A 10,350-nucleotide genomic window follows, 5' to 3' on the forward strand; every position below is an offset into this window, starting at 1 on the left:
AGGTGATCATCCAACCTCAAGAAATCTTTGTTTCTTACAGTAGGTTATCATTCTAATACAAGGTAATAATCATATTCAAACTTTGGTTCAATTTCTATAACTATAACAATCTTATTTCAAGTGATGATCTTACTTGAACTTGTTTTCGTGTCATGATCCTGCTTCAAGAACTTCGAGCCATCCAAGGATCCGTTGAAGCTAGATCCATTTTTCTCTTTTCCAGTAGGTTTATCCAAGGAACTTAAGGTAGTAATGATGTTCATAACATCATTCGATTCCTACATATAAAGCTATCTTATTCGAAGGTTTAAACTTGTAATCACTAGAACATAGTTTAGTTAATTCTAAACTTGTTCGCAAATAAAAGTTAATCCTTCTAACTTGACTTTTAAAATCAACTAAACACATGTTCTATATCTATATGATATGCTAACTTAATGATTTAAAATCTGGAAACACGAAAAACACCGTAAAACCGGATTTACGCCGTCGTAGTAACACCGCGGGCTGTTTTGGGTTAATTAATTAAAAACTATGATAAACTTTGATTTAAAAGTTGTTATTCTGGGAAAATGATTTTTATTATGGTCATGAAACTATATCCAAAAATTATGGTTAAACTCAAAGTGGAAGTATGTTTTCTAAAATGGTCATCTAGACGTCGTTCTTTCGACTGAAATGACTACCTTTACAAAAACGACTTGTAACTTATTTTTCCGGCTATAAACCTATACTTTTTCTATTTAGATTCATAAAATAGAGTTCAATATGAAACCATGGCAATTTGATTCACTCAAAACGGATTTAAAATGAAGAAGTTATGGGTAAAACAAGATTGGATAATTTTTCTCATTTTAGCTACGTGAAAATTGGTAACAAATCTATTCCAACCATAACTTAATCAACTTGTATTGTATATTATGTAATCTTGAGATACCATAGACACGTATACAATGTTTCGACCTATCATGTCGACACATCTATATATATTTCGGAACAACCATAGACACTCTATATGTGAATGTTGGAGTTAGCTATACAGGGTTGAGGTTGATTCCAAAATATATATAGTTTGAGTTGTGATCAATACTGAGATACGTATACACTGGGTCGTGGATTGATTCAAGATAATATTTATCGATTTATTTCTGTACATCTAACTGTGGACAACTAGTTGTAGGTTACTAACGAGGACAACTGACTTAATAAACTTAAAACATCAAAATATATTAAAAGTGTTGTAAATATATTTTGAACATACTTTGATATATATGTATATATTGTTATAGGTTCGTGAATCAACCAGTGGCCAAGTCTTACTTCCCGACGAAGTAAAAATCTGTGAAAGTGAGTTATAGTCCCACTTTTAAAATCTAATATTTTTGGGATGAGAATACATGCAGGTTTTATAAATGATTTACAAAATAGACACAAGTACGTGAAACTACATTCTATGGTTGAATTATCGAAATCGAATATGCCCCTTTTTATTAAGTCTGGTAATCTAAGAATTAGGGAACAGACACCCTAATTGACGCGAATCCTAAAGATAGATCTATTGGGCCTAACAAACCCCATCCAAAGTACCGGATGCTTTAGTACTTCGAAATTTATATCATATCCGAAGGGTGTCCCGGAATGATGGGGATATTTTTATATATGCATCTTGTTAATGTCGGTTACCAGGTGTTCACCATATGAATGATTTTTATCTCTATGTATGGGATGTGTATTGAAATATGAAATCTTGTGGTCTATTGTTACGATTTGATATATATAGGTTAAACCTATAACTCACCAACATTTTTGTTGACGTTTAAAGCATGTTTATTCTCAGGTGAATATTAAGAGCTTCCGCTGTTGCATACTAAAATAAGGACAAGATTTGGAGTCCATGTTTGTATGATATTGTGTAAAAACTGCATTCAAGAAACTGATTTCGATGTAACATATTAGTATTGTAAACCATTATGTAATGGTCGTGTGTAAACAGGATATTTTAGATTATCATTATTTGATAATCTACGTAAAGCTTTTTAAACCTTTATTTATGAAATAAAGGTTATGGTTTGTTTTAAAAATGAATGCAGTCTTTGAAAAACGTCTCATATAGAGGTCAAAACCTCGCAACGAAATCAATTAATATGGAACGTTTTTAATCAATAAGAACGGGACATTTCAGTTGGTATCAGAGCGTTGGTCTTAGAGAACCAGAATTTTGCATTAGTGTGTCTTATCGAGTTTGTTAGGATGCATTAGTGAGTCTGGACTTCGACCGTGTTTACTTGAAAAATGATTGCTTAACAAATTTTGTTGGAAACTATATATTTTTAACATGTGAATATTATGTGATATATTAATCTCTTAACGCGTTTGATATTATGTGATAGATGTCTACCTCTAGAACAAGTCCCATTGACTCACCTAATAATAATGAAGAGTCAAATGTAAATTGGAATGATTCGTGGACTGATTCACAAGTTCCCAAAGAGGAACCGGAAGAAGAGTCGGAACCGGAAGAAGAATCGGAACCGGAAGAAGAATCGGAACCGGATGAAGAAATAGAACCGGTGGGGGAAATAATAAAACGGTTAAATAAAAGAAAATCCTCAACCAACCGACCAAGGTTAATTATGGTCAATGGTGTTTCCGCCAAGGAAGCAAAATATTGGGAGGATTACCAATTCTCCGATGAATCGGATTCCGACGAGAATTCCGATGATGTTATAGAAATTACCCCAACTGAATTTAAAAAGGCAAAAGAAAATAATAAGGGAAAGGGTATAAAAATAGAGAAATCTAATTCCAACCCCGATGAACTTTATATGTATCGTCAACCCCCGAAGTCCTTAAGTTGTAACAATGACCCGGGAACCTCTAAACCACCAGGTTTTTCTAAACCAATGTGGACAACGACGGCTCGTATTAGGGGAACATCATATATCCCTAGAAACTTGGCAAAACGAACCAAAACCGAAGAAGAAGAAACGAGCGAGTCGGAATAAGATAGTTGTATTCGTGTGGTGTAATATATGTAATATAGTGTTCGTATGCTTTATGATATATGTAAAAATTGCTTGTATTAATAAGTATTTTTTTATGAATCTAACTCTTGTCTATTTTACAGTTTAAAAACACAAAATGGATAGACAACCCAATATTTTAAGAGACCTACCCGGAGACATGATTGATGAAATCTTGTCTAGAGTCGGCCAGAATTCCTCGGCACAACTATTTAAGGCGAGATCAGTTTGTAAGACATTCGAAGAACGTTCCAAGAATGTCTTGGTTTATAAGAGACTTTCGTTTGAAAGATGGGGTATATCACATTGGGAAACCCATAAGTTACGATGTGTTTACTTTGACGCATATATTGCGGGGAACCCAAATGCTATTTTACGCAACGGGTTAAGAAATTATTTTGACTCAATATATCCGAATATTGGACTTCGTGATTTAGAAAAAGCGGCTAACATGCAACATAAAGAAGCATGTTATGCTTACGGATTAGTAATGTTCGCTTCTCACCAAAGTGAGAACAAGAACATCGGGCTACAACTATTAAACAAAACGTTTCCACAAGTGACGGAGTCAGTAATTGGGGTAAGAAATGAGGTTTTTAGATTATTACGGGACTGTTAGACATTACGTAACCCTCGTCCCTTTGACGACGTTACAACACGCTGTCTTATCAACGGCCATAACGGTTATGTTGCACAAGACCAAGGATGGGAAGTAGTCCTAGTAAAACCATAATGCATGACTTGTTTCTGGACGTATGAATTACGTGTCTTTATTGCCTTTGCTGAACGACTTGTGTACTAGCTAGAATTATCTTCACAACTATCTTGTATCAAAGTTATTGTGTGCTATATTTCATGCTTTATGTAAAATAAGCGGTATTGTAAGTTTGTAACATATTGTATAAAAGTTTGAACGCGAAATATTATTATAATCAGTTTTTCATATAGAATTGTAGTAGTTGAATTGTATATTAGCTACTAAGTATGAACTTAACGGGTAGGTACTACCCGAATTTAAACTTATAAAACGCTAATATGAAGAAAAAGCTTTTATAAATGAGTTCATATTATGCTACGAAATACTATTAACTACTCTTAATATTATGTATGATTAACTTGTTCCATTTAACTATTTTGAAGGAAATGGCACCGACTACTCGACACACCGTGAATATGAATGAAGAGAAATTCCGTACTTTTCTAGCTTCAAACATAGCCGCAGTACAGGCTGCACTACATACCAACAATAACCTTGGATCTAGCAGTACAGGAAATCGTGTAGGATGCACCTACAAAGAATTCACTGCCTGCAAACCTTTGGAATTTGATGGAACCGAAGGACCGATCGGATTGAAACGGTGGACCGAGAAGGTCGAATCGGTGTTTGCCATAAGTAAGTGTACTGAAGAGGACAAAGTGAAGTACGCTACGCATACCTTCACAGGTTCTGCATTAACATGGTGGAATACCTATCTAGAACAAGTGGGACAAGACGATGCGTACGCACTACCGTGGTCAGCATTCAAGCACTTGATGAACGAGAAGTACCGTCCCAGAACTGAAGTCAATAAGCTCAAGACAGAACTTAGAGGGTTACGAACCCAAGGATTTGATATTACCACGTACGAAAGACGATTCACAGAATTGTGCCTATTGTATCCGGGAGCATTCGAAGATGAGGAAGAGAAGATCGACGCGTTTGTGAAAGGATTACCGGAAAGAATCCAAGAAGATATAAGTTCACACGAGCCCGCCTCCATACAACAGGCATGTAGAATGGCTCACAAACTAGTGAACCAGATTGAAGAAAGAATTAAAGAACAGACTGCTGAAGAGGCCAATGTGAAGCAAGTCAAAAGAAAGTGGGAGGAAAACGGTGATAAGAATCACCAATACAACAACAACAGCAATTATAACAATAATCGCAACAATTATCCCAACAATCGCAATATCAATCGCAACTACAACAAACGGCCCAACAACAACAACAACAACAACAACAACAACAACAACAACAACAACAACAACAACATCAACTACAACAATCATCCCAACAACAATAATAACCGCAACAACAACAACAATCAGAAGCAGCTATGCCAAAGGTGTGAAAAGTATCACTCGGGGTTCTGCACCAAATTTTGCAACAAGTGTAAAAGAAATGGTCATAGCGCGGCGAAGTGTGAGGTCTACAAACCAGGGGTTAATAGAACGAAAGGAACAAATGGTGTCGGAACGAGTAATGGCGGAGCAAGTAGTGTCGGAGCAAGTTATGCCAATGTAGTTTGTTATAAATGTGGAAAACCGGGCCACATTATTAGAAATTGCCCGAACCAGGAGAACACGAATGGACAAGGCCGCGGAAGAGTTTTCAATATTAATGCGGCAGAGGCACAGGAAGACCCGGAGCTTGTTACGGGTACTTTCTTATTGACAATAAATCTGCTTACGTTTTATTTGATTCGGGTGCGGATAGAAGCTATATGAGTAGAGATTTTTGTGCTAAATTAAGTTGTCCATTGACGCCTTTGGATAGTAAATTTTTACTCGAATTAGCAAATGGTAAATTAATTTCAGCAGATAATATATGTCAGAATCGAGAAATTAAACTGGTTAGCGAAACATTTAAGATTGATTTGATACCAGTAGAGTTAGGGAGTTTTGATGTGATAATCGGTATGGACTGGTTGAAAGAAGTGAAAGCAGAGATCGTTTGTTACAAAAATGCAATTCGCATTATACGAGAAAAAGGAAAACCCTTAATGGTGTACGGAGAAAAGGGCAACACGAAGCTACATCTTATTAGTAATTTGAAGGCACAAAAACTAATAAGAAAAGGTTGCTATGCTGTTCTAGCACACGTCGAGAAAGTACAAACTGAAGAAAAGAGCATCAATGATGTTCCCATTGCAAAAGAATTTCCCGATGTATTTCCGAAAGAATTACCGGGATTACCCCCACATCGATCCGTTGAATTTCAAATAGATCTTGTACCAGGAGCTGCACCAATAGCTCGTGCTCCTTATAGACTCGCACCCAGCGAGATGAAAGAACTGCAAAGTCAATTACAAGAACTTTTAGAGCGTGGTTTCATTCGACCAAGCACATCACCGTGGGGAGCTCCTGTTTTGTTTGTCAAGAAGAAAGATGGTACATTCAGGTTGTGTATCGACTACCGAGAGTTGAACAAACTTACCATCAAGAACCGCTACCCACTACCGAGAATCGACGACTTATTTGATCAACTACAAGGCTCGTCTGTTTATTCAAAGATTGACTTACGTTCCGGGTATCATCAAATGCGGGTGAAAGAAGATGATATTCCAAAGACTGCTTTCAGAACACGTTACGGTCATTACGAGTTTATGGTCATGCCGTTTGGTTTAACTAATGCACCAGCTGTGTTCATGGACCTTATGAACCGAGTGTGTGGACCATACCTTGACAAGTTTGTCATTGTTTTCATTGATGACATACTTATTTACTCAAAGAATGACCAAGAACACGGTGAACATTTGAGAAAGGTGTTAGAAGTATTGAGGAAGGAAGAATTGTAAGCTAAGTTTTCAAAGTGTGCATTTTGATTGGAAGAAGTTCAATTCCTCGGTCACATAGTGAACAAAGAAGGTATTAAGGTGGATCCGGCAAAGATAGAAACTGTTGAAAAGTGGGAAACCCCGAAAACTCCGAAACACATACGCCAGTTTTTAGGACTAGCTGGTTACTACAGAAGGTTCATCCAAGACTTTTCCAGAATAGCAAAACCCTTGACTGCATTAACGCATAAAGGGAAGAAATTTGAATGGAATGATGAACAAGAGAAAGCGTTTCAGTTATTGAAGAAAAAGCTAACTACGGCACCTATATTGTCATTGCCTGAAGGGAATGATGATTTTGTGATTTATTGTGACACATCAAAGCAAGGTCTCGGTTGTGTATTAATGCAACGAACGAAGGTGATTGCTTATGCGTCTAGACAATTGAAGATTCACGAACAAAATTATACGACGCATGATTTGGAATTAGGCGCGGTTGTTTTTGCATTAAAGACTTGGAGGCACTACTTATATGGGGTCAAAAGTATTATATATACCGACCACAAAAGTCTTCAACACATATTTAATCAGAAACAACTGAATATGAGGCAACGTAGGTGGATTGAATTATTGAATGATTACGACTTTGAGATTCGTTACCACCCGGGGAAGGCAAATGTGGTAGCCGATGCCTTGAGCAGGAAGGACAGAGAACCCATTCGAGTAAAATCTATGAATATAATGATTCATAATAACCTTACTACTCAAATAAAGGAGGCGCAACAAGGAGTTTTAAAAGAGGGAAATTTAAAGGATGAAATACCCAAAGGATCGGAGAAGCATCTTAATATTCGGGAAGACGGAACCCGGTATAGGGCTGAAAGGATTTGGGTACCAAAATTTGGAGATATGAGAGAAATGGTACTTAGAGAAGCTCATAAGACCAGATACTCAATACATCCTGGAACGGGGAAGATGTACAAGGATCTCAAGAAACATTTTTGGTGGCCGGGTATGAAAGCCGATGTTGCTAAATACGTAGGAGAATGTTTGACGTGTTCTAAGGTCAAAGCTGAGCATCAGAAACCATCAGGTCTACTTCAACAACCCGAAATCCCGAAATGGAAATGGGAAAACATTACCATGGATTTCATCACTAAATTGCCAAGGACTGCAAGTGGTTTTGATACTATTTGGGTAATAGTTGATCGTCTCACCAAATCAGCACACTTCCTGCCAATAAGAGAAGATGACAAGATGGAGAAGTTAGCACGACTGTATTTGAAGGAAGTCGTCTCCAGACATGGAATACCAATCTCTATTATCTCTGATAGGGATGGCAGATTTATTTCAAGATTCTGGCAGACATTACAGCAAGCATTAGGAACTCGTCTAGACATGAGTACTGCCTATCATCCACAAACTGATGGGCAGAGCGAAAGGATGACACAAACGCTTGAAGACATGCTACGAGCATGTGTTATTGATTTCGGAAACAGTTGGGATCGACATCTACCGTTAGCAGAATTTTCCTACAACAACAGCTACCATTCAAGCATTGAGATGGCACCGTTTGAAGCACTTTATGGTAGAAAGTGCAGGTCTCCGATTTGTTGGAGTGAAGTAGGGGATAGACAGATTACGGGTCTGGAGATTATACAAGAAACTACCGAGAAGATCATCCAAATTCAACAACGGTTGAAAACCGCCCAAAGTCGACAAAAGAGCTACGCTGACATTAAAAGAAAAGATATAGAATTTGAAATTGGAGAGATGGTCATGCTTAAAGTTGCACCTTGGAAAGGCGTTGTTCGATTTGGTAAACGAGGGAAATTAAATCCAAGGTATATTGGACCATTCAAGATTATTGATCGTGTCGGACCAGTAGCTTACCGACTTGAGTTACCTCAACAACTCGCGGCTGTACATAACACTTTCCACGTCTCGAATTTGAAGAAATGTTTTGCTAAAGAAGATCTCACTATTCCGTTAGATGAAATCCAAATCAACGAAAAACTTCAATTCATCGAAGAACCCATCGAAATAATGGATCGTGAGGTTAAAAGACTTAAGCAAAACAAGATACCAATTGTTAAGGTTCGATGGAATGCTCGTAGAGGACCTGAGTTCACCTGGGAGCGTGAAGATCAGATGAAGAAGAAATACCCGCATCTATTTCCAGAAGATTCGTCAACACCTTCAACAGCTTAAAATTTCGGGATGAAATTTATTTAACGGGTAGGTACTGTAGTGACCCGAACTTTTCCATGTTTATATATATTAATTGAGATTGATATTTACATGATTAAATGTTTCCAACATGTTAAGCAATCAAACTTGTTAAGACTTGATTAATTGAAATATGTTTCATATAGACAATTGACCACCCAAGTTGACCGGTGATTCACGAACGTTAAAACTTGTAAAAACTATATGATGACATATATATGGATATATATATAGTTAACATGATACTATGATAAGTAAACATATCATTAAGTATATTAACAATGAACTACATATGTAAAAACAAGACTACTAACTTAATGATTTTTAAACGAGACATATATGTAACGATTATCGTTGTAAAGACATTTAATGTATATATATCATATTAAGAGATATTAATACATGATAATATCATGATAATATAATAATTTAAAATCTCATTTGATATTATAAACATTGGGTTAACAACATTTAACAAGATCGTTAACCTAAAGGTTTCAAAACAACACTTACATGTAACGACTAACGATGACTTAACGACTCAGTTAAAATGTATATACATGTAGTGTTTTAATATGTATTTATACACTTTTGAAAGACTTCAATACACTTATCAAAATACTTCTACTTAACAAAAATGCTTACAATTACATCCTCGTTCAGTTTCATCAACAATTCTACTCGTATGCACCCGTATTCGTACTCGTACAATACACAGCTTTTAGATGTATGTACTATTGGTATATACACTCCAATGATCAGCTCTTAGCAGCTCATGTGAGTCAGCTAACACATGTGGGAACCATCATTTGGCAACTAGCATGAAATATCTCATAAAATTACAAAAATATGAGTAATCATTCATGACTTATTTACATGAAAACAAAATTACATATCCTTTATATCTAATCCATATACCAACGACCAAAAACACCTACAAACACTTTCATTCTTCAATTTTCTTCATCTAATTGATCTCTCTCAAGTTCTATCTTCAAGTTCTAAGTGTTCTTCATAAATTCCAAAAGTTCTAGTTTCATAAAATCAAGAATACTTTCAAGTTTGCTAGCTCACTTCCAATCTTGTAAGGTGATCATCCAACCTCAAGAAATCTTTGTTTCTTATAGTAGGTTATCATTCTAATACAAGGTAATAATCATATTCAAACTTTGGTTCAATTTCTATAACTATAACAATCTTATTTCAAGTGATGATCTTACTTGAACTTGTTTTCGTGTCATGATTCTGCTTCAAGAACTTCGAGCCATCCAAGGATCCATTGAAGCTAGATCCATTTTTCTCTTTTCCAGTAGGTTTATCCAAGGAACTTAAGGTAGTAATGATATTCATAACATCATTCGATTCATACATATAAAGCTATCTTATTCGAAGGTTTAAACTTGTAATCACTAGAACATAGTTTAGTTAATTCTAAACTTGTTCGCAAACAAAAGTTAATCCTTCTAACTTGACTTTTAAAATCAACTAAACACATGTTCTATATCTATATGATATGCTAACTTAATGATTTAAAACCTGGAAACACGAAAAACACCGTAAAA

The sequence above is a fragment of the Rutidosis leptorrhynchoides genome, chromosome 1 (genome assembly GCF_046630445.1).
Source record: "Rutidosis leptorrhynchoides isolate AG116_Rl617_1_P2 chromosome 1, CSIRO_AGI_Rlap_v1, whole genome shotgun sequence".
Taxonomy (NCBI): Eukaryota; Viridiplantae; Streptophyta; class Magnoliopsida; order Asterales; family Asteraceae; genus Rutidosis; species Rutidosis leptorrhynchoides.